Source organism: Dermacentor silvarum, chromosome 6, assembly GCF_013339745.2.
Source record: "Dermacentor silvarum isolate Dsil-2018 chromosome 6, BIME_Dsil_1.4, whole genome shotgun sequence".
NCBI classification, from domain to species: Eukaryota; Metazoa; Arthropoda; class Arachnida; order Ixodida; family Ixodidae; genus Dermacentor; species Dermacentor silvarum.
In genome coordinates, this window is record NC_051159.1 from 143,953,195 (window position 1) to 143,977,573 (window position 24,379).

Here is a 24,379-nt window from a genome sequence, read left to right on the forward strand (position 1 = left end):
TGCCCGCAACAGCGCGGTTGTACTTTGAGCGCACCGTATCTTGAAAGCGATCTGCAGATGGCTCATAGCATTGTATGCGCTGTGCTTTCGCCGCTCAGTTATCGTTGAAGCGATAGACCCCACGAACCTTCGCTCGCTACTGCTGTTGCGCTTGCTCACGCCAGCGTTTTGACAGCGGTTGTCTGCGGTCGTTGACTGGGATCATCGAGTGTTTGCCTGTGCGCGCTGACACCATGCTTGTTAATTCAGTTAGTAAGCGAATTTGTCCAAGCCTGTACAGCCGATAAAACTACTATCCTTACTCCGTATAGCTCTCTAGTAATTCGCTATCACAATTGATGCTTCGCCTTTCGGACGAAACTGCGACCTTTTTTTCGAAAGACCTAGCAGCCTCCTGTAGAATCAACTGCAAATAATAAACTGCTTAGAAGGTGAAATGGTCGACAACAGCTCTCACCCGATATCGACTAGGACACCGTTGCTGTCCAGACAGGCAACTTTCCTCCGGCGTGTGCCCAATTGTGCTTGTCGGGAGGCGACCGGCAACTCAGAGCCCTCCTCAGTCCCCAGTGGTCCCCGCTGTAGGAAGGAGTAATCACTTTGGCACTCGCCCCAGGGTCCGACCCGGAGCACGTAGTCTGCGGATGGCGCTTTCCTGCGCGACTTGCGTTTGCGCCACTCTCGGCATCCCGGTCGCGCCGGGCACTTCTTGGTCTCGGAAAGAGCGGGGCACTCGGCACCGCCGTTCAACGGGCCGACGAGCACGATACGCCGTCGGACGACGCTGTGCTCTTTGCAGCCGGTGAAGCTGCTAACGTTGTGGCACGCGGGCCAGGGCTCGAACGGTGTCACCACGCAGTCCTGCAAATAACCGACAGAGAGAGACACCGGCCATGTCATCTTGGTGCACGACAGCTTCGGGCGCTAACGAGACAAGCACAAGAAAGGTGGACGGTGCAGGTGAGAACCAATGTGTGCGCTCCTCCCCTGCCTTTGTTGCGTGCGGAAATCCATTCCTCATTGCCATAATACAGGCAATGAGTCCCAAAATGCAACAAAAAATTTTCTGTAAGTCGGACACACGAAATTTTTTTTCTTTCATCGCAACAGCACCTGATTTATAGCAGATCGAAGCACGTCGGGCTTATGAGATATCGTCATTGCTAAAATAAAGTCGGTTTAGTTATGGCAACGTGATGTCAGATCGGAGAACAGAAATTACTCTGAATTAGGACAGAGAGGGAAGATAAAACGAAAGGCAGGAAGATTAATTAGGTCTGAGTCCGGTTGGCTACCCTGCATTGAGGGAAAGGAAACGGGGCTTGGAATTACATATGTATGTACAGACTTAACAGCAGCAGTGCGTGTAGAAATGGGGCACAAATTTCTGCAGTTACAAGACGCTTCCAGTGTAATCTCAGACTGGGAAACGGCTGCTTTTTCGATTAGCACCTTTTCATCTTTCCTGCATTCATAAATTTTTCTCTCAGATGCCACAATCCCTGCAAGACGCGCGGGTTGTGCTAGCTCACTCACCTGTGGACAACTGATGGCGCAGCGCATTTCGCTTTGTGGCTGCAGCAAGTGCATGCAGGCAGCTGCATCAACGACCCGGGGAGATCCGGCCTCGGGCTCGAAGACGCAGCTGACGTTGCGCCGGGCAAGACCCTCAGCGTCCCGCGCCTCGGGTCTGCACTGGCTACGTAGATGTGGCCGCCCGTTCACCTCTTCGCAGGGACTCCACTCGCCAGCTTGCCATCTGGGTGGATGAGAAGAAAGCGCTTGAGAAAAACGACCAGGACCTTCCTGCATGATGAGTCCCGCCTTATTCCATTTTTCATGAACAAGATCATAGCCCGTGCAAGCTTATAAGAAAATTGGTTACATCTGCTCGACACTTGCTGGGCTCACCTTAACGTTAGTTATAACCACAGAGTAGTTATAACGCAGCTTTACTGCCAAGGATTTGATGCTCTTTTTTTTTCAGACATGGCTCCGAACGCGCGGATTCTTCCTCGAAGTACCCTCGCGGCTGGAGAACACAAATTGAGACGCACATTTCAAATCTAATGTGGCCAATCCCCCCTGTGGGTACGAGCCATGTTCTGAGGCAACAACAACAAATTGAGAAGCGCATGGCAGACGCCGATCTACGAGGTTCGAGTATTTGGCATCCTCTGCAGATCCCGCCCATCCGGACACACTAACAGACATCACGAAAGCCGACGCTCAATTTAATATTCCTCCTTCGTGATTCAGACTTAAGCCCCGGTATATATAGTTGATTGACGGGCTTTCTTACTATAGAAACAGTTCGTTGTCGTCTGTTGGAGTAGCCCATATGACCAGTAGCGCAACTGACATCACTAATCCATTATGATTACATAAAATCCAATACAAAAATCATCGGGCCGAATTATGGGATATTGCAACCAAAGATTATAAATTGTACTTTATTTCGCGAGCCCACCTGTCCATACCTAAGCACACCTGTGCGCTCTTGTCAGCAGTGATGAGAAGATAGGAGGTCTAACCCCACAGCACGAGACACGCGCGCCGGAGTGCGCCATATATAAAAAGCGGCCGAGGAGGATGACGATGGTTGCTAGAAAGGCATTCACCTGAGTGACTGGCGATGTGCAGCACCACTGCCGTCATCGCACTCTGTGCGACAGGATTGCACAGAGCGCGGCCTGGCATGGCGGTGGCAGTGTCTTTCCAGGACGGCGTGGCCTCTCGCGTCCACACAGCGCACGCTTCGGCCTTGCCACCCTTGTCCGCAGTCGCCATCTTCCAGCACGCACGGAAGCCATGGACCTGAGAACAGTAATGACCGGCACCGCTTAAGGCGTGCACTGCATGCGAAGCATTTCTTGGCGAACATTTGCAGCTTTGACAGCATCTATCTGGCCACCTACGTATTCGTGCTCTCACGGCTGTTTCGTTAACTTGATATGTACCAAAATTGGCATAGTATGACAAGAGTGTATGAGGAACATAAATGATAGGTCATGACACGATTGTCATGAAATGCGTGTCATTTAGGTCATGAAACAGCCGCCTACGTCTTGATGCTCTCATGGTCGTTTCGTTAACTTGGTAGGTACAAAAATTGACATAGTATGACAAGAGTATATGACAAACATAAACGATAGGTCATGACATGACCATGCGACATGACCACATTGGAAGCATCAACGCCAAGGATCAAATTGCGAAGCACCTTCAAGCACACGTGTTCGTGATTGGGTTCTTGAATATCATGTTGTAGTAGTTACGAGTTATGAAAAAGTGTCGTGGCAGTTGAGGTATGGTGAGCCTATCCGCACAGTACTATAAAAATTCTCTCTGATGTTCGCCAACGCCTTACCGCTCGTCAGATTCATTACTTGGAGTCCTGCAATATCACCTACCGTGACTTAAAATGTCCTACGATCATCGTAAACCTGAGCAATTAACACATGATTTTGGCCCTAAAAAGACACACCCAATTAAGAAACACACACAGACACACAGAGCGCTCTGTGTGCCTTTCTTCCTTGCATGTGTCTTTTTATCACCCTAAAATAATGTTTTGCAAATCGCACCAACTTGCCCAAGAAGTGTTGTTAAGTTAATGAGCAAGGTATGCACGGTCACTCATGTGCACTTGTACTGCACGATTACGTTTGCTAAATTGTGAGATTTTGTTCAGACGATGCTGCAAAAGCAACCAATAAAGGGAAAACAGAGAATGAGTAAAAATCCTGGGGAAGCGCCGCACGCTGAGTGAGTCGCAACATTGCGTTGGTGTAACGAACACTGGATAACTTTACAGCTTGATATGTTCTAGGCCCTTTAACAGGCCAAATTGTCCAGTGTCAGACCAAAATGCAAAATAAAATAAAGTTTTCGCGAGAAAAGAAAATAAAACTGCTTAATAGTGGCAATTGGTCCACGTTCCAATGGGTCCAGATCAAAGTAGGGTACCAATGCGGTGACGACAACGCAACATTATTCTTACGTGGCAAATTATAGCACTGAAGTCAAACTCATTCGGTCGTTTGTGAACACTTTGGTGTAAAATTATAAGAGCAAATGTTGTATTTCACCAAAATTTCAACATAATCTAATGTTTGCGTTCGCTCAAGAAAAAGAAAATGAATAAACTTATCCTCACTGTGGCAAAGATATATAAGTGACGAGTCTTCGGAGAAGCTTAGGATCATGCTATTTTGCACGCCAAAAGTGGAATACGTCTCTGGATTCGAAAAAGTCCCCAATTTCTATTGTTCTGAAGAAGCCTATAAAATACTTTTATTGCTGTAAAGCATATGACGTGTCATGCTCGGACGCAATCGAGTTGGCGCGAGCATTATCAGAGGAGCGAAGCGGACGTTTGGTATAGAATGCCTCCAGTCTCTGGGCCACACACGTCGCCTGTGGGTGTCAAAAACGTCCCACGAGATAAAGACGCAGCCGCCACGTTCTTTGAAAAGAGAAGAGGCAGTTTCGGCGTGCCTGTCAAAACATGGGGTGCATTAGCGCGGTTATTCGAAGCGACAGCTATGCGCCTTGCAGCCCGACAAGGAACGACGTGTGAACTTCAAGAAAGCTTCTTATTTAACGCCCCCGCCGTGTGGAAGGCACGGACACTAGGCGGAGTCAACTGTCCCGCCAATTTACGAGGGTAGCTTGGAATTCACCGCATGCAGTTCGCTTAGCCGTCTATGTCTGACTGAGCTGCTCGGTTTGGGTTAACGTATGCATGCATGTCACCGCGTGCATGTACGTGTGTGTATTGTTCTTCATTTTATACGAGGTAACGGAATAGAATAGTTTCAGTCTCTCTTTGCAGTCGGAAAGGAAGTTATTTCAGGCTCTTGCTCCGAAGATATCGCCTTTCAGCGGGCGGTATTTACCGATTAAACATAGAACGTCAGCGTTTGCCATTGACTTGACAACAGCTAAATGAAAGGCATACCGACGAAGGGCCTTGTGCAAGCGCATCGAAAACTTGTGCCGATGTTTTGCCTTCTTCTCTGAAGTAACGTCATCTTGCATTGTCATCTTGCTATTTCTTTCCTCTTTCCTCCCCTTCCTCCTATCTTCCATTTCTATGTTTCTGCCTCCTCCTTTTTGAAGAATAGGCAAGCGTGGTGACCCTACCGGAGGCAGTTGCCAGCTTCCCCTCGCTTTCCCTTTCCGGTCAAATGTATACATGTTTTCAAAACAAATAGTAATAATGATATTAAGCAACCAATGTAGGAAACACGACTATTTGTGTAAACAATGGGTTTATGAGTATCTTTTTCAACGATAGTGCTACATCTCACTTTGAGGCTAACAAAGATGTAAAATTTTTAGTATATTTGCCACAGTCAAAGAATTAGTAGTTAAGGATTCTACGAAAGTGCGTCTGGTCAGGTAACATGATGATAAAGAAGTTGCGGTCACTGACCAAGTCACGGTGAAAAACGCACAGACATTCCGGAGTCCGTACGGGTTCCTTGGTCACGCTCACCAGCCAAAGCCACTAGCCAAACCATGCACGGAAATTCATAGAATTTAAAAGGAAAGCTTAGACGAACTGCAGTTGCCATTGGCCGAGCAATAGCATTTTGCGTTCGCAACGAGTGAAGAATAACCACGCTTCACCAACGTCCATTTGCCTTGATTTCTGAAGGACGGCAAAATAAAGATAGTCGAAGCCCCAAGCACATACGCTTGCAATGCAATCCACTGGGGGAGAAATGCATTTACTCTTGCTGCGCTCGTCGTAACGACAACGGGGCAGCGAATAAACAGTCTCAGAGTGCACAGTCGACTTGCTGCGAGTCACGGCACGAAGTGAGCAACGAAGTTTGCTACACCAAGTTACCACGTAAGACAGGGTGGCCAGATTTCAATCATAAAAATTGAGTGCAGCTTTTTCTGTGCAGACGCGGGTTGTCTTTTCTTGTTTAATGTGGGATGCTCACAGGAGCTAACGAACATTCGCATCAATTCTAGAAGTCTGCGTACTCTACAAATTTGGTTAGAGAGTCCGAACAGAATACGCTTTGGTGCGATTGCGACAGCAGGGACTTATGTGCTAGAGCAAACATTTCTCACATAACTTCCAAGGAAGAAGAGTGGGGGGAGGGGGAGGGCAAGACCAAGATAATAAAATCTACTGGAAGCAGAACGGATTTCAAGCGCTTCTCCACTGACAGCTTGTGGTACATTCATTGTGCAGTTGGTGGCTGTGATGAAGAGAGCGAAGTGAGAGACAAAGTCGGAACGCAGCAGATGAGAGTGAGTACCCTGCTAACGAATGACAGACAACAAGCAGGAGATTGGCGCTGATGGCATTATGCCTCCACCGGCAAGGTGTTTCATAACGTTGACATCTAATCAACGTGGACTGGCGCCAGAGGAGAAAAATCCAACATACATAGAAACAGCCACGATATGGAATTGAGTTTATATGTGTGTTAAAACGAGAGAAATTGGCAAAAGTCAAGATGTGAGCGTTTTTGCTTCACGAAAGAAACTCTGCCAGGTATTCCTTGTGCAGCTTGCTACGTGCTGAAAGGCGAAAACTAACTGTTGAGAGGAACTACTTTCATGAACGTTGTTTTTCGGACTGCTAACACAGCGTGGTGATATTGCAGCATTCTGGATACTTATAGAATATTATTTTTTTAATTCCTCCTAATATATTTCTTTAATAGTCAAAATGTGTCTGTAACTTCAAGCCGGGAGTATTGTTGTTTCATTTATTAAAAGTGAGAAAGATACTTGGTCAACCACAATTTTGTTCCATTCTATTAGTTGTAACTTCAGTTAGCGCTTCACACAGTGCCTTTATCTATCACAATGGTGAACATTCTACATTTTACACGCAGTCAAGTCCAGCAAAAACGCAGGTACAACTATGCACCCTTATTTATAATATATTATCAACCAGCCGGTTCAGGTTGCGCATTTTCTCTGCTCCACACGCGCGACGCTTTTTTTTTTCGCTTTCTTTAGCACTGAAACATAAATAAATTATGAAACAAGAAGCCACACATGTCTTAAAAGAAGTCATACCCCTTGTCACCAAAACATAATTTATTTCAATTACATTTTGTACTTTTGTTAGCTTCTCTTCATAAAGTAAATAAAAAATAATTCAGCATTTGGTACTATACATTTGCATCTATAATTTTTTTGCAGCCAAATTAAATTGCTCTGATTTTATTTCGCGATGCCGTCACCTGCACATCTGATCTTAATGCCTTTTTCATATTTACCCTAAGAAAAGTTGCTACGTTGAAAAGGTTCCGAGTTCTGTTAGTCGAGTTTATTGCACAACAACACTATGGCATGATCACTAAGTTAAACATAGGAAAAAGCGATATCCATAACCCGTGCGCTTGTAACGTATGACGGCCATTGCGTAATATTGTTCTTTTTTTTTTCCTCCGCGTGTCGCATAGGGACTGCCTATTTCATTATTTGCTGCTTCATCTGCTATTCATCTTACTGCGTATGTAACCTCGTCCCTGTGATAACGAGTTACACAACTAAAGTGTCTCAGATAACCAATGTGTCTCAGGGGAGTTCTGAGCGATGCTGTCGTCATGTAAAGGAGTTAATTAGATAATGACGCCAACGATGGTGAGAGAATGCGCCAATTAAGAGTCCTTCAGTAAACAGGTTGCTCAGCTGAAGTTCAGGAAGCGCAGCTGCCACCCGCGCCGCATGGTAACGACCCACGCGCGCGTCGCATTTGCACGAACGAAGGACAACCTCGACGCGCCGCTCACTTATTCATCGCAACCGCCGATCGAATGGCGCGAAATTCCAGGCGCGTCAAAGCCTCGGTGACGCGAGACACGCGCACGCTTCGTCTCCCCGCCCAAGATACAAGCAGAGGGAGATGGAGAAAGGAGGCGAAGTAACGAGTGGCGAAACAGCGCGCGAATGGTTTTGTATGCCCGCCAGCAATGCAGCGTCGGAAGCACGACCACGGCGGTCTCATTTTCTTCTTCTTTTTTGCGTTGTTCCATCACAGCAAATAACCTGCGATTGCAACGTGTGGGGAAATCATGTGGACCGCGGGGCGCGACGCAGGCATCGACCTCATTCTTCGACAACCTCCGTGGTGTTTTAGTCGTTTTTGTCGTAGGACAACGCAGAGGCAGCGGCGCAGACGCAATCGCGCGCGATGTTCGCAGGCCAACGAAATAACGGCGCTCTTCTTCGCACGCAAAAACGCGCCGTAAGTGCAGCCGATGCAAGCGCTTCACTCTTTGTCTTTCTTACGCAATCGCAAACGAGGATCGTCAAGTCGAATCGTCTTCTATTGACTCAGCCCGTTATACAGACGTAGACATGGGCTTCGCCTGCGATTTATTCGTATATGTGTGGCTTTCTACAGCTATAGTGACGTTGCGGCAAATCCTGCTTCAGTTATCGCAACGCTTGGCTTAACTGCGAGAGAGAGAGAGAGAGAAACAGAGAGGTTATGAGAACACCGTTTCGCCGAGTCGTTTCGCAGAGTGTATACGAGCACACGTTAGTATAAAATCGGCTTTATAGTAGCCCGATTAGGACCGTTCTCCGCGGCTTCAAACAAATGCCGCGTTTTTCTCGAAACTGCTACCTCTCTGTTCATGCGTACAAAAAAAAAAAAAAAAAAAACGTTGCGCCACAGCGCTTTTGCGACAGTTTACTGCCTTTTGAAACGTTCACGTATATAGCTAGCCCCCCGGCGACATCTGCGCTTCTTGTGTGGCTTCGTCCGCTTGAGAAGTTTGTGCGCGATGATGCAATGAGAGCCTCCTGTGCTTCTAAGAGCGAGTTCGTTTGAAATCAGATTAGCACTGGGGTCTAGCCAGGGCTGCTTCGCATGAACACGCGCACGAGTGGTGCATTAGAACTGCAATGCGATTGGAGGTTACTGCGCCGCTCTGAGCAAGAACAGTTAGAATAAAATCCCCCCCCCCCCCCCTTATAGGTTTGATAATCTTACACCGGCCTTCAGCGCAGGCAATACATGGACATCGAATTGACCACGCTATCATAATCTGAGCTTTCAAAAGACTCCTCATTTTCTGCCGGCTGTAGATGCTCTGCGGAATAGAGTCCTGTGGCAGAATTCGCAAAGCTTTTCGTTCGTAATGCAGCTCGGCTGTGGTGGACCGCCTCCGCTAATAACACTGGTTGGCTTTCAGATGATCGATACGAAGAGTACCGTACGTACTATTTTTTTTTTTTTTTGTGCGAATAGTGGTTCAGCGCTGCAGTACATATATTTTTTTATAAGCTGCTCTTCTTTTTGAACTCTGTACCGTTGTTGGTAACTTGACGTGGCACAAAAAAAATTCCATTCATTGTGCACAGTGTTTGTAAACTGCGCGAGAGAGCAATGTGATATCCCATGATAAGATGTAGTGCGCGCCTAGAAGTTTTTGTTCCAGAGACATGATGGAGAACTGTAGGCTGTCGTCCCTAGGTTTTCAGAAAGGTCGGTCTCCTTTTCTTTTCGTATTCTTTTCGTATTCTTTTTCTCTCATCTAGCGAATCGCATTCCTCCTTCCGCGGTACAGCGTAGCCAACCGAATATAATCTCTGGTTAACCTTCCTGTCTTTCCTTTTCCTTTCCCTCTCTCTCTTTCTCTCTTGAAGCAGCTGTTTTCACCTTCAGCACTCCGGCGGATAACATTTAGCTTAATCTCTCGTTGAAGGCACCGTTGCTGGAATTAAGAAACCATCACTTCAAAATGGCTTCCAGGTGAATTTAAGAACGAAGTAAGACGTTCTCTCCTTACCTTACGTGAAAAACGAAGCGTTGGGCTCATAAACCACACTGCGAAAAATCAAGCTCTCGAAACGTGATGCAGAGTGCTGTTCTTCGTGTAGTGAATCATGTACTGAACCCTTGTAGAAAAAAAAAGTAATTCTAGAACCATGGTCACAGCCGACAGTCAGCCCAGGTTACTCTAAAAGTGCTAGTGTGTCTTTAAAAGCGTAGGGACTGATTGAAAAACAGTCGCTGTCCGTTGCCTTTAATGCGGTTGTGAAGATTGTCTTCATATATTCTCTTCTGTTCTCTTCAGACCGGGGCCGGGTTAGCCAGCTCATCTGAGAAATGGCTAACCTCCGTGTATTTCCGTCTATTCCTCCTTCCTCCTCCTTCGTCTTCATTTTCGTATCCCTCAGCGCATGGTAGCCAACCAGACAGCTAACCTGGATTAACCTCTCTGCTTCATCTTTCAGCCTTTATTTTCTCTCTTTCTTTCTCTTCGTCAAAGATGAATGGCCCACGTGGCGATTCCTCGATCCATAAAGGTAGCAATGTTCGAAAGCTACTGGCATGTCATATCATATCAGGTGGTGACGTGGGAGTGTAATTTAAAACGTCAAGTTTCGTTGGTGCGCAAAACATGGCCACCGAAATATTTCGCGTACTCTTTTACTCCAAGATAAGAATGTACTGAAAGCTCCTTGCAAGGTTTGTTGACATTTCACTTTTTGCTCAGCAATTGCTTCCTTGCAATTGAATTACTCTTGACGTTTTCCATTTACGAATGCGTTTCTTGATCTAATCGCTATTTCTACGGTGGTAGAATTTCGCACCAAAGCTTGGCCAATCTTGATTCGTGGGATCCAGACATAGTGCTGAGGTAAAACTAAACAAGCGTAAGCATTCCAGGAAACCTCGGCCTCGACAGGCAGTCGAAATGCCTGATCCGAAAAGTGCTCTGTCTGGCAGCATAGCAAAGGGCAGGAACAACTATGAAACGAAGAACAGATGAATCGTCTAGACAAATTGACGTTCCTGAGTTGAATCCTGGGGTTTCGCGTGCCAAACCCCCTTTTTGATTATGAGCCACGCCGTAGTGGGGGACACCGGATTAAATTTGACCAACAGAGGATCTTTTAACGTGCCCTAATCAAAGGTACAAGGGCGTTCTTGCATTTCGGCTCAATAGAAATGCGGCCGCCGCTGCCGGGATTTGATCCCGCGACCTCATGCTTAGCAAACGCAACACCATGCCGGTAAGCCACCAAGGCGGGTGACAGCGTTGCTGCAGCCCAAGTTGCACAGAGCTCCCAAAACACGAGCAAGTTAAGAAGGGATCAAAACCATTTTCACGTGGATATTTCCTAGAAAACTTGTTAAATCGGGCAAAGAAAGAAAAAAAAATCACAGTGTGTAAGGGTAGTCCTCAAATGAATGTTCGTGTCATTATAGGCAAAAAGAAGGATTCCGTTCCGACGACACATTCTTGCGCGAAGAAAATAGGTAAAAGCTAGCTTCCGAAGCATTCATTAAAGGCCGTTCGAAGCAGCTCTAGAAATAAAGTTTCAGCGCCAGAAAAGTCCTCGACAATAGCAGAACCACTGAGGGGCGACGCTACCACACGTCATCCTCCACCGTATTTCCACAGAAAAAAAAAAGAAAAAAAAAACGGTAAACTTTTTTTGATTATGTGCATGGGGTATACGACAAAGGCGCGCCGGCAGGCGGCACGTCGGCTTTAATTAGCGACTTCGTTTAATTGGTGCCTTTCGAGAAGCATCCAGCTTTATGACGAAGCCTTAGAGAAACTTCCAGATTAAAAATTAAAACCTCTGACCTGCGATGCCGACTCGGTCGCTATTGCAAGGCTCGACTGTCACACGCTTTATCCCTGCGCCAGCGAACCGGAAAGCTTTAACGCTGAGAAGGCAACAAAGTCGGTGCAAAGTGACGCTGCCATGGTAAGGCATGTTTGAGTTGGCGGTGTACAAAGCGGGCAAGACCATATTCCTTCCAATCAAGCCTTCGGGTCAAAATGAAAACCATCCTTTGTTTCCGAAGACTCGTTTTGATCGTAAGAGAATATGAGAGAATGAGTGAGAACGTTATGTGGATAAGAATTAACGGAAAGGTGTACGTTGGCTTTATTTGAATAACTAATGCCAGCTTAGATGAAATGAAGGCCAGTAATCCACTAGTGTTGCAATGCGGGCTTCTTCGTACGGCATCCTGGAGTACTATCGCTGTTCTTTCAGTCTTTAATTTCCACTTACCTTTCCCCCAGTACAGTGCAGCAAACCAGAATCTTGTCCGGTTAACTACCCTGCCTTTCATATCCCGTTTATCTCTCTCTCTTGGAGCACTATTGTAGCGCATACAGACGAGAAGGCAACAAGGCACATGAAAGACACAGACACGGTGCTAACCTCCAACAATATGTTTATTTCCGAGTACCATTTGCCTTAGTTATACTCTCTGCCGCGCACCAGTGAACGCGTGCGTTAGCGTAATCACTTATTAAAAAAATGTTACAATAACTTTCAAAAAAAAAAAAGAATCGAATGCTGAGGCTTTAATAACTTCAGCGCATGCGCAGAAATTTCAATACTATATTGGTCAATGGAATAGGTGGTTTGCTATACGCATGCGTCATCATTCCTGGTGATCCAGTCTGCGTCTATAATCAGGCGAGTAAACAATCAAGCGAGTTATACTAATCAGGCGAGCTATAAAAACCGACTGGATAGTCAGTGATATTGACGCATGTGTTAGTAAAACGTCTCTTGCATTGTCCAATAAAGAATTAGAATTCATGCGAACGTGCTACAATTATGGAAGTGTCCGCATTCTCTTCTTTTTGAAAACAGTGTTTGCATATATATATATATATATATATATATATATATATATATTGGCGGCTGTTGTTGTTCTTACAAGTGATTACGCTAATGCACGTATTCACTGATGCGCGGAAGAGGCGAATGCTACCCGGAAATAAACATATTGTTGGATGTTAGCACCGTGTCCGCGTCTTTCATGTGCCCTCTTGCCTTCTCGTCTATATGTACAATAGTACTCCAGTAATCAAGCTTATAGTCCGCACGTGGAACACATCAGGGGATAACCTATGCTCGACTTGTCATTATTGCTTGAATTTTTTGTAGATTCTGTAACTATTTATTCGGTGCCGATCCATGTGTTGATTTATATGAAACTGAGTTATCGATGTAATTTTGTTACACCATAGAAGTGATAGTCTGTTAATGCATTGTTCCCATCGCGATCCTGCGGAGGAGGGCTTACGGTGCGCGCGACACATTATTTTTGTCCTTCATGTTGTTTAGCCTTCTGTAATTAAGCTAACATTAACTGAAAAGAATATATAGTGTACCTGGTTGGCTATCACAGGATTGCAAAGTAATGCTAGCAAAGCCAATTAGCTTGGCTTCGCATTTTTTATTTGTTTTGTATTATTGGGTCAACTTGATTGATCGGGTTGTGTCTAATCGCAGAAACTGCAGAATCGGCCGTTTTGTTTACCTTTTTGTTCTATATTGACTGTTCTTTCTAGTCAACAAAAGTGCTTTATTGCCGGTAAGATTACATATCAGCTCGTGTTATTATCCTATAATCGACAAACAATTTAGTGATATGTCCAGAGTCCGGCAGCACAATAAGCAGCTGCTAACATTTTCAAGTTTATAAACTTCATCAAACACGTTTTATTGCTTGCAGACAGTTTTCAATTTTTAAAGTATGCATTTACGACCCCATGTTATTTGCGTACGCTTCTATAAGCGTACACATGCGCGCCTACGCAGGTAAGTGCACGTTACGTAAAGAAACATGTTATGTTTATGGTTTATTTACCCGTTATCTTTTTTGCCTAAGTGCGCGTGAGAAATCCTGCTACTAGGGAACGACATCGAAGTGGCAGAACGAGAAATGAAGTGATGAAAAGCGGTAAGGTTAACCATAGTAGCTGTTCGGGTTTTTTTTATCTTTTGTGCTGGCGGAAGGGGAAAGAGTAGAAACAAAATGAGGCTGAAGGCAAATAAGATATGAAGAAGGTCTGTCCGCACAAGTAGGACGAAGGCACCTGACAACGACGGCACCGTTTCAAACCGTCCCGACGCTTAAAAAAGATTGGAGTACGCTTAAGTTTCGGCTTTAAGAGTGGAACGCGATAGCGTTATCCGGACCCATTCGCATCACATTTTTCTGTATGAGTAGGCTTCACTGCAACCCACATTGTGGGAAAGCCAGCATACAAAGACCAAGCTGACAGCGATCCCCGCAAAGTCGGCTTCACTTTTAAACACAAATGCATTGCCGGGAAGACATTTTTACAGAAGCAATATAAGCCGTCTTATATCAAAATGTGAAGGTCCTAGGACCTTTTTTTTATTATTTTATTAATTGTTTGCTGTTGCCCCGAGGAGGCGAGCGCCATCTGAATGGGGCTTTCGCAGGTAACCTACCCGAGCGCGCCGCTGTTTTTATGGTGGAAATGCTGGAAAAGGGGTCTGTGTTTGAGTTTCCTCGTAACAGAATTATGGTTTCTAGTACATTCAAATTACAATCCGATGCTATCCGTGTCTGTAGGTTATAGTTCATTCGTACTTTACGATTTTCTAACAGATTTTACTTTGAGAGATTCAATTTTTGTTCACCAACGCCTTGCGCTACGTGGAGTGCCTGTATGGTCGGGGTGGTTCGGGGTGAATTTCTCCACCACGGACGCCGGCGTTTACCCCGATGCCGGATTTTCTGCGACACGGGGCCCTTAAAGCTACCACGTTAGAGGTTGCAGTCTCTCCCCAAGGGCGAATCACTGACTGCCATAGCAAGGGTTTAGCGTGGCGCTTAGACTCCTCCTATGATGTCCTAACTATACGCGGGTCTTGATAACGCGGACGCAACATACGCGGCTGCGACAAAATTTCTGCCATCTTTAAAAGCTTTAACAAGCCGTGTAGGGATTGTATAATGACATCGCAGGCGCCACCGCGCTTCCCGTAAAGATCCGCGCCAGTAAAAATTACATGACTTTCAGATTTGATCACTGATAGTTTATTGCAATTTTAATATTTATTAGCCTGAGAAGATTTCAGATACAGTCCATGCGCTATCAACGTTACATTTAATGACGTTTGTATGTGGGCCACTCTTCTCAAAATCCTCAGGAATAATTTAGTCAGGCATCTAAGACCTGGTTTGAGCAACCTGGTGGCTGAATAGTATAGCATTTATATACGGCATAGGGCGGCATGCATAAACATACAGCATACACATACTTAAATATATGCGGAGCTGCACGGAAACGCCGACGACGGCGACGATTCCGGTGATCACGACCACTGCGTAAGTTCGCCTGAAGAGTGTCCACCGAATTGTTATCGCAATGAAGAACGAATAAAATGATAGAAACGACCTTAATCCTTGACTTTGGTGTCTGCTCGTGGCACTCGCACATCGGCGTAGGTGTACCCTGGTGTATTATTTAGGTTACCTTTGTGTTTCCCTTGTGTTAACTTTGTGTTATTAAAGTTAAGTACGACACAGACACAGAGAATGCTGCTGAATTCTTGATGTAGGCGATGTAAACTATACTAGAGTACCCTACATTAGGCCCGGCGTCCTCGTTGTCTACTTCCATGGGTAACGGAACGGGTGGCGTAAAACCGAACTCGGAGGAGCGCGTGATCGGAACTACCGGGAAACCCCCACGCACATGGGTGTGCGGCAATTAGTTATTTATAATTATTTTCTAATCATTCTTCTCACTTAACTTAATCTGTAACTAAACTTATGCTTGATGCCATACCTATCAGCAACATTAAGTAGAACGACCGGCTTCGTACAGTTTTTATTCTTAGTGAATTATTTTGTATTTAGAAACGTTTTTTTTTTTTTAATTTAGCACAAACCGGAAGCCGGTGGTCGACCTGAATTCGCTGCTTAAGAAACACGAGTGTCACTCGCTGCTTCGCCCCATTAAAAACTCCAACAGAACTCGTCTCACGATGAATGTCAACATTAATGCGATTAGCATTGAAGCAATGTAGTGACACCCCTTAATGACACCGCATAAACGCGTCAAGTATGAGGCGTGTATACAGCCTGGCTCCTCTCTCGCGCTTCTTCTCTGGACAAGATGTGCCATTTGGCCGCACCGCCGCGAAGTCCGCGTGCGTGAATATATATTCAGAGAAGATTGTCTGAATATATATGATGCGGGTTCGGTACCACCGAACATCCGATAAGTGCAATAAAGACATTTCTTGGGGTCACTGAAGGACCGCACACACCCTGTGACCCAAGTTGGCGTCAAAGTTCCTCTGGGCCTCTAATGCCCTCTGGGCCTTTAGGGTATTGAAATAAATAAATAAAGAAGTGCATTGAAAAGCGGGCACATACCAGTAGTGCATACCCTGGACCCAAGTTGACGTCAAAGAGGCTCTTTGGAGTCGGCACATACCTAGTCGCACAAAGTTTCCAGTTGCCGAGTTGGTATCAAAGAAGTTCATTAAACAGCCGCACATTACCAGTGTCGCAACCCAGTGACCAAAAAAAAAAATTTAAATTATAGGGTTTTACGTGCCAAAACCACGATCTGATTATGAGGCACGCCGTAGTGGGGGACTTCGGAAATTTGTACCACCTGGGGTGACCAAAATTGGGTCGATAGTTGGTTTCGAACCCTCTTCCGTCAGTACAGCAGTCCGGTGCGCTACCCACTAGGTCCATACATTATCCACTCCCAGTGACCCACATTGCCTCTTGGACCAACTAGGTCTGACATCTTCTCGGACCAGGGACCAAGAAATCAGCTTTCGCGTAATGGGATGATTATCAACCTTGTCGAGTGCGTTTCCGACCACTTTTCTTTGTTCCCTCAAACAAGGACAATGACAGAGAGGGTGCGCAATTTTCTCTTTGCGCCCGCAAACTTCATATTCATCGGCGTGGCATGGTGATAAGGGGAGTAGAAGGAGGAGGACAGGGAGGATAACTAGATTTTGCCTGTGAGTGACTTTGACGAGGCGGTTGCGTCATGTTCCGTCTACCTAGCGAATCAGTTCACTCCCATAGGGCGCCTTTTCCGTTGAGTCAGTAAATATATGTTAGGGGATGCGAAAGCTCGATCTTCTGAAGGAGAACACATGAAGCACAAGTCTGGCCTGTAATAGGAGCTATATACGGTTCTCCTAATCCAGAGCGCATATGACCGGCGACGGCTTTCTAGGAAGGTCGCAGACTTGCTCGTTGCTCTAAAGCGGATGGCGCAGTAGATGGAGAATTGCAAGCTGACACCATTTCTCACTTTATCACTAAGAAATGGGACCCTATAATTGTGCCAAGGACCGAAACACCGCCGATCTTTCTTCTACAGCATGCCCAAAAAACATTGATTCACTGGTAAACACAACGAGATCACTGGAGCTCTTATATAGGTGTTAAATGACGGCGAAGTCGAGGAATACGACTCGCGACAAAGGAATAAAAATGATTTAAAAAACCGTATGGCAACTGTTTTATTTTTCTCGTGTCATTACGCTGTCATACGTTACTGAGTTTAAGTTAGTGAACGGCGAATATAGCTTTTCTAAACTTAGGGGATTGCAGCTTGTTATTAGCTACTCGTTTGGGTTTTAGTGCAAAAGTGGTGATGACCGGGAAACAATTAAAATGAACCTATATCGCTGGGTAGGCACGGTTCACTGGGGCCCAAATGGGAGAAGCTGGAGGCAGTTTCCAAGCCAGTTGCGCAACGACTGGGGCTGAGAAAGATGGAAAGGCCGAAATATTTATGTGCACTACAGGTCAGCAAGCGGTGCGGTGTCCTCCGCTGTGATCGGTGGGCCTATTCGGCTAGAGAACAGCCACGCTGCAGCACCCGGGTTCGCAAAGAAAAGCTTCGTTTAAAAAAAAAGAAAACATTTAAAACAAGGTGAAAGATACAATTATAAGACCTACGGGGTTCGGTCATCACATGTCTTATAATTATGACGATTGTGAAAATAGATGTTCATTATTCGAAAACTATTCGAAACGTAATCAATATTCGATTCGATTCGCTTTTGGAACTATTCGATTCGTATTAGATTTATTCGCGTGCCCCTGGAAGTGAGCAAGTAACGACAGCTGTGACCGCATTGGTGGCGCAGAGTCAGACCATCGCCCACCACGTTTTATTTTTGTGCATCACTCTGTGATTACTTGCTCACGTGCCTCAACTTCTGAGGTCGTTTAGCTTGGTTCAGAAATCGAACGGCCCTGAATTGCAGCGAAGGGTGGCTTCGCAGTTCTCGTGCGGTGGTGAAGGCCGGCGGCGTGCTCGGTACCGTTTATGTGCCAGAAACGCAACTTGCGTCTCAGCCCCAAAGTTTTGCTTGGAAAGGCAATTATCAAGAGAGCGACAGAGAAAGCAAGGAGAGGAAAGGCAGGGAGGCCAACCAGACGAGCGTCCGGTTTGCTACACTGTGCTGGGGGTAAGGAAGAATGGCGAATAGAAAGAGGGAAAGAGGAACAGCGAGCGTGAACACTACGTGCACACCGGATAACGCACAGAACTACAATTGATTACTGAGGTTGTGGTGTTCTTTGAAAACTGCAATAGCGCGCGAATTGATTCGTACAATGAGTAAGCAAAAAAGAGAAAAAAAAGATGGTACCTTGCGTAAACCTCACCCGACTAGACGAAAACATCCTTGAGCGTTTTTTTAAATTATTTTTTGGCTTTTTTTTTTACAGCGAAGATGTTAAGGGCTCAGTCTCTGATGGTCGTGTCCGCGTGCAGAAAAAAATGTCACAGTTTCGCCCTAAGGGCGAAGCAATGAATGCGATTGCAACACAACAATGTCATACGAAGTAAGGTGAGCGGCTTTGGTAGCAATATGAATTGTAGTAAACATGAGCTGATTAAGTAAGCAGGTGTGCTGCGGCGTAAGTAGACCGACATGAAGAGAGACTCGATGACCACGAGAAGGTGCGTGTGAAACGGTGGTGTTGATGAGAAGCGCTTCCCGTGGGCAGCGCGTGCGAAGGGACACACCTGTAGCGCTGCACTGCCGATCTGGGCAGCATTGCATGTGTAGCGTGCGTTGGAAAATGTGGCCCGACTATTACTAACTGAATGAACAAGCGTGGTGTGAGCGCGCACAAACAAACATGAATATATCACACTGAATGACTGCAGACAACGACTGTCAAAACGCTGTCAGCAAGCGCATACGCCGCACCAACGGGCGAAGGTACGTGCGGTCTATCGCTGCAACGGAAACTCAGCGGCGAATGCACGGCGCATAAAGGTCAGAGCCGTGTGGAGATAAGCGACGGTGCGAGCGAGCGACGAGCGCGGTTGTTGGCAGAGAGAAAGTGCGCCCCCCCCCCCCCCTCCGCTCCCTCCGGCGCTGGCTTCCCGCTTCCTTGCTTGCGCGTGGGAGATTGAGTGCGTTCGCTCTCCGTGACAGCGCGCGTCCCCGCACGCTTCCGCTCGGGCATACGGCGCGCGGCGAAGATTTTATCTATAGGGAACCTCACGGCGACGGCGACGGCGACGACGACGGCGATGCCGACGGCAGAAATCCGGTTTAAGTGTCCATATAATTGCTATCGCAATAAAAAACTCTCATTGGCCGTATGCCGTATGTGCGAGTGAAAGCGCATGAGGGACGCGCGCTTTCACGGGGAGCGAACGCACGGCGCAGAGCAAGCGCGAATTCTTCCGTTGCGCGAAATGCCGTGGGGGGACGGCAGGGAGGGAGGGGAGGCGACGTTTAGCTGCGGCACCAAATGCGCATCTTGCGACCGGACGCAAGGAGAGCTAGCGACTCAATCGTAGTCTGAGAAGATTTAACATAAAAGGCATGCGCTGCCGGTGTTTTGTTTCATGACATTTGTTTATAGGCTGTCATTCTCAAAATTCTGAAGAGACGTATAAACTTGGACATGTACCAGCACCAGCAACGTGCAGAACTGTTGTCAACGGCGGCGGCGTTTTGCCCCTCGTTCGCACCGAACGCGCGCGGCGTTGGTGACTTGTTTATGCCGTTGCCGTACACCCTATGGCGGTGCACCGTAGCGACCGTAAGGCCATGGCCCCTGTTGTCACCAAATAAGTGAAAACCACCGGATCATATATATTTCTAATTCTTTAATAGTTCAAATAACCAATTACGCCATCACATCTTAATAGTCATAATTGGAAATACATTATTCCCACCATAGTACAGCTTCGCTGGTCTTCCATCTCCACCCCAGTGGAAGGGCTGACAGTTTGTTTTGGCCAGTGGTCCCTGCTTTTTTGCCACGTTGCTTTTTTATCGAGTTCACGTTGAAGGTCAGCTAGGAGTTTGTACGGTTTCGGAGGCAAAAGCTGATTGCATGGCCAGCATTAAATGTCACAGGGCAGTGAACAATATAGACTGCATGGGGTCCCCAAAGCGGCCGTATGACCAGCGCGTTACGAATCATCACTAACAGCCGGCAATCAGACCCCTAGTTTACTTCGGCGAAGTATAAGACAACTTGCTTGTACGCCTTCGCTGTCTTTGATGTATCAGTTACTTAGATTGGCATACATCTGCGATGGACTGTTCTTTCTTTTCTTTTTTTTTTCAGTGCTTTGCTCATTGCACCGTCGTTAGCTTCTTTTCAAGCTTCTTGTTAACCTCAAAGTTTCTGCCCCATATGTAAGTACTGGTAGAATGCAGAGATTACGCAGATTCAAAGCTAGCGTTAGCCTGCCGGTCATGACTTGGTACTGCCTCCCGCATGCGCTCCGAGACATTTTTTTTATTTCTCTGCTTATGCGTATAAGCATCCTGTTTATATAGGTATGTAGTGGTGTAAATACGTATTCCAGAAACATGCGTTTTTTTTGCCATATTTTACACCAAGAGTATAGCATCCTGTTTATATAGGTATGTAGCGGTGTAAATACGTATTCCAGAAACATGCGTTTTTTTGCCATATTTTACACCAAGACTCCAAGAGCGCAGCGAAACTTCGGACCTGCAACCTCTCAGCGTCATTGTAATATGTCACGATGTAGTATCTGACTGTCACAACTAGTTTATGCGAATTTTAAGCATCACGAATCGCATATGACTACCCCCCTGGTTGTTATTTATCTTACAGAGGCTCTGCATAAAGGGGTAGAAAGAGAATCGAAATAACACATTGTGCATTGTTAAGTAAATCATAATTAGTGAAGCTCAAAATTTCCAACGAATTTCTGACGTATTGTTAGCGTGGCATGGCCCAGTCATTTCTGTCCATCACTGGCCACATGGAATGCACACGGCCGGGTCTAGATTAAAGATCCGTTATCGCTAAATTTTCCAGCGCAGCGAGACTCCAAATTGAATATACGCCGGTAACACGTTCTATGTCGCTGCCCCCTTATGCCATGATGCTCAAAGGCGCTGGCTATATTGTTCGCACGGCCTGGTTGGTACATGACTTATAGAGAAAAAAGACAGCACGGACTCGGGGCAAAGGGGGCAACAAGCCTTCAGTGCTTCGTTGTGCCTGCTTCTTTCCATATGGGTGCCGTCATCGTCGTTTGTTTCTCGGTTTTTTTTAAACATCAAAGGCGGTGTTTGCCGGGCACGCACCTGTGACCCAACGGTGAGACCGGTGCCTCGTACGCTGCGCCGCGCGCGAGGCCCTCCCGGCGTCAGCCACCAGGGGGCAGAGTAGCAGCAGCAGTAGGAGCGGTGGAAGTAGCCACTGCACCATGGGCCATCGCCGTCGCCTCCGCCAGGGGGCGCTGGTGCGCCAGGTAGGAGAAGGGGCGTGGCCTCTGGCCATCCCCGATGATGGACATGGGGCGCCGCCGCCGTCTCTCGCGCTGCACGGATACACTGCAAAAAAAAAAAAAAAAATAGAGAAGAGGATGCAGATGGCTTACTTATTGTGGCTTTGGAAATGTTGGTCAACATCTCCGCCTTTTGAATCTATTTATCTATCTCTCTCTCTCTCTCTCTTTGGCAAGACACGTGTCACCGGATTTTTTTCACAACGTCTAATTGGTGTATGAATGAAAGGATGATGTGAGGTGAAGTGAATTTTAGATAAGATAACAGGGGCCCGTGTTCACGAAGAAGTGCTTGGCTGGAACTATTCGCAAGAGGAAATGCCAGCCAATCATGATTTGGACATATTATTAGGGAACGAGATCGGACAATGGTCAAGTGCCCTTACGAACGAGAACTTTTGTGAATACCGTCCCAGCTAACTACTCCCCCTACCAAGGAGCCGTCATACGCAATAATAACAAAAAAAAAGAAAGAAAGCGGCACATAAAAATATTATAATGATTTCACCAGTCTGAGATATAGACGGAAAGAAACCGTCTTCCACCGTGCATAAACAATCACTTTCAACAAGAAAAAAGGGCAATTCCGCACAGTTTTGCAATGCCGCCGCTATTAATTGTCGCACTTCAAGGGCGATTTGAGTGGCGATTTAGCAGGCAAATGTGAGAGAAATGCATTAGAATTGCGTCCAACCTCGTTTAGGTGGGGGGTCCAAGATTTATATCACGTTCACGAGTTTGCTAAGAGTTGTTCAGGTGCCCACTCGACACACGTCCTGCCTCAACGAGGAGCATACCATTGTCAGTTGCACTATATATATATATATATATATATATACCACGTGATCGGCTTGTAATTTAGCTGCAAATAAGAAGAAAAGGAAAGGAACACGCAAAATAATAATAATAATAATAATAATAATAATAATAATAATAATAATAATAATAATAATAATAATAATAATAATAATAATAATAATAATAAAAGAGATGAAATATGCAGTGTGAAGGCCCACTGGACGTTAGCTTCAAGGAAACGCCGACTAAATTCACTGGTTTTAGCAAAGACCACCTCGAAAAGCAGGGTCAAGGGCTTATTAGTAGTCGTTTTTGTTGCTGTATAATCTGTATAGTTCACCTAAAATCTCCAGTACAGGCTATATTGATTTTAATTTTCTATAAGGACAGTGCATTATACACGTTGAACCAGCACGTAAGGAAACGTTCAGTCAACATGGTGAACCGTAGCTGTTTTCCTTAAACCACTAGTGATACAAACAGGTGACTATCTTGGCAAATATCTACCAGGATTCCACAGCTACCTTGGTTCTCCACAAGAAAATTAGAAAGTTACCTATCAAGAAAGTGGTCAGCCAAGGAGACAATCTCTCCAATGCTATTCACTGGATGCTTGGAAGAAGTATTCAAGCTCTTAGACTGGGAAGGCTTATGAGTGAGGATCAACGGTGAATATCTCAGCAACCATCGGTTTGCACATGACATTGTCCAATTCAGCAACAATGGGGATGGATTACAACAAATGATTGAGTACCTTAATCCGAGAAAGTGTGAGAGTGGGTTTAAATATTCATATGCAGAAGACAAAGGTAATGTTCAATAGCCTGGCATGAAAACAATAATTTAGGATCGCCAGTCAGCCTCTATAGTCTGTAAAGGAGTACGTTTATCTAGGTCAATTACTCACAGGGGACTCTGATCATGAGAAGGAAATTTACAGAACAAGTACTGGTTGGAGTGCATACAGCAGGCATTACCAAATCCCGAGTGGGAGCTTACCACTGTCGTTGAAAAGAAAAGTGTAGAATCATTGCATTCTACCGGTGCTAACATACGGGGCAGAAACTTGGAGGTTAACAAAGAAGCTCCAGAACAAGTTAAGGACCGCACAAAGAGCGATGGAACGAGTCGACGACGGCAGAAAACTAGTTGGGGTGATGAACTTAGGAAATTTGCAGGCGCAGGCGCAAGTTGGAATCAGCTAGCGCAAGGCAGGGGTAATTGGAGATCGCATGGAAAGGCCTTCGTCATGCACTGGACATAAATATAGACTGATGATGATGATGATGATGATGATGATGATGATGATGATGATGATGATGCAAATAACGCAGTAACTTAATTTATTTTTAAATGCAAGAGAGGAGACAAGGCTGGAGTTCCAGAAGCTTGTAGGGGTCACACACGCTAGCACTTAGCAGCAGCAGCATTATGAAGCTATAAGTGCTGTGCTCCTGAGAGGGTATGCTGCAGTTGCAGTAGCATGGGGAAGACTGTACGTTCTCATTTCTTTCTTCTTTTCTTGAACCCTTTCTGTCTAAGACTCGGTGTTGACCGTTATAATAACGTCAGTTTTACCAAACTCAATATTGTTCCAAATATACAAAAATATATTTTCAGTGCCTTTAATACTAGCCGAATCGGTGCGTGCTTTTTAAGCTGCGTTCACGTACGAAAACTCCAATACCCTTTCGACACAAAAGTACAACGTTTTCAGGCGGCCCTCTCGACATAGGCGCGAACCGGTCATCATTCGCAAGTCGATGCAGACCAAGAAAGGCCTTCGTATTTTAAAGAACAGCCTTGCCAACACTGAGGCTCGTCGTTGTCGCCATTGGGCCTGCGATTGTTAAAATAGCGTAGGCGCGTCACAATTGCTGCGAACGGCGCTGTTCTTCCGGGTTGTGTAAATTGGACAGTTGGCTTTACGCGCCATGAGTACCATCAAGCCAGGATTTCCTGCTGGTCGTTTATATTCGATCGCTTGTCGAGATTCC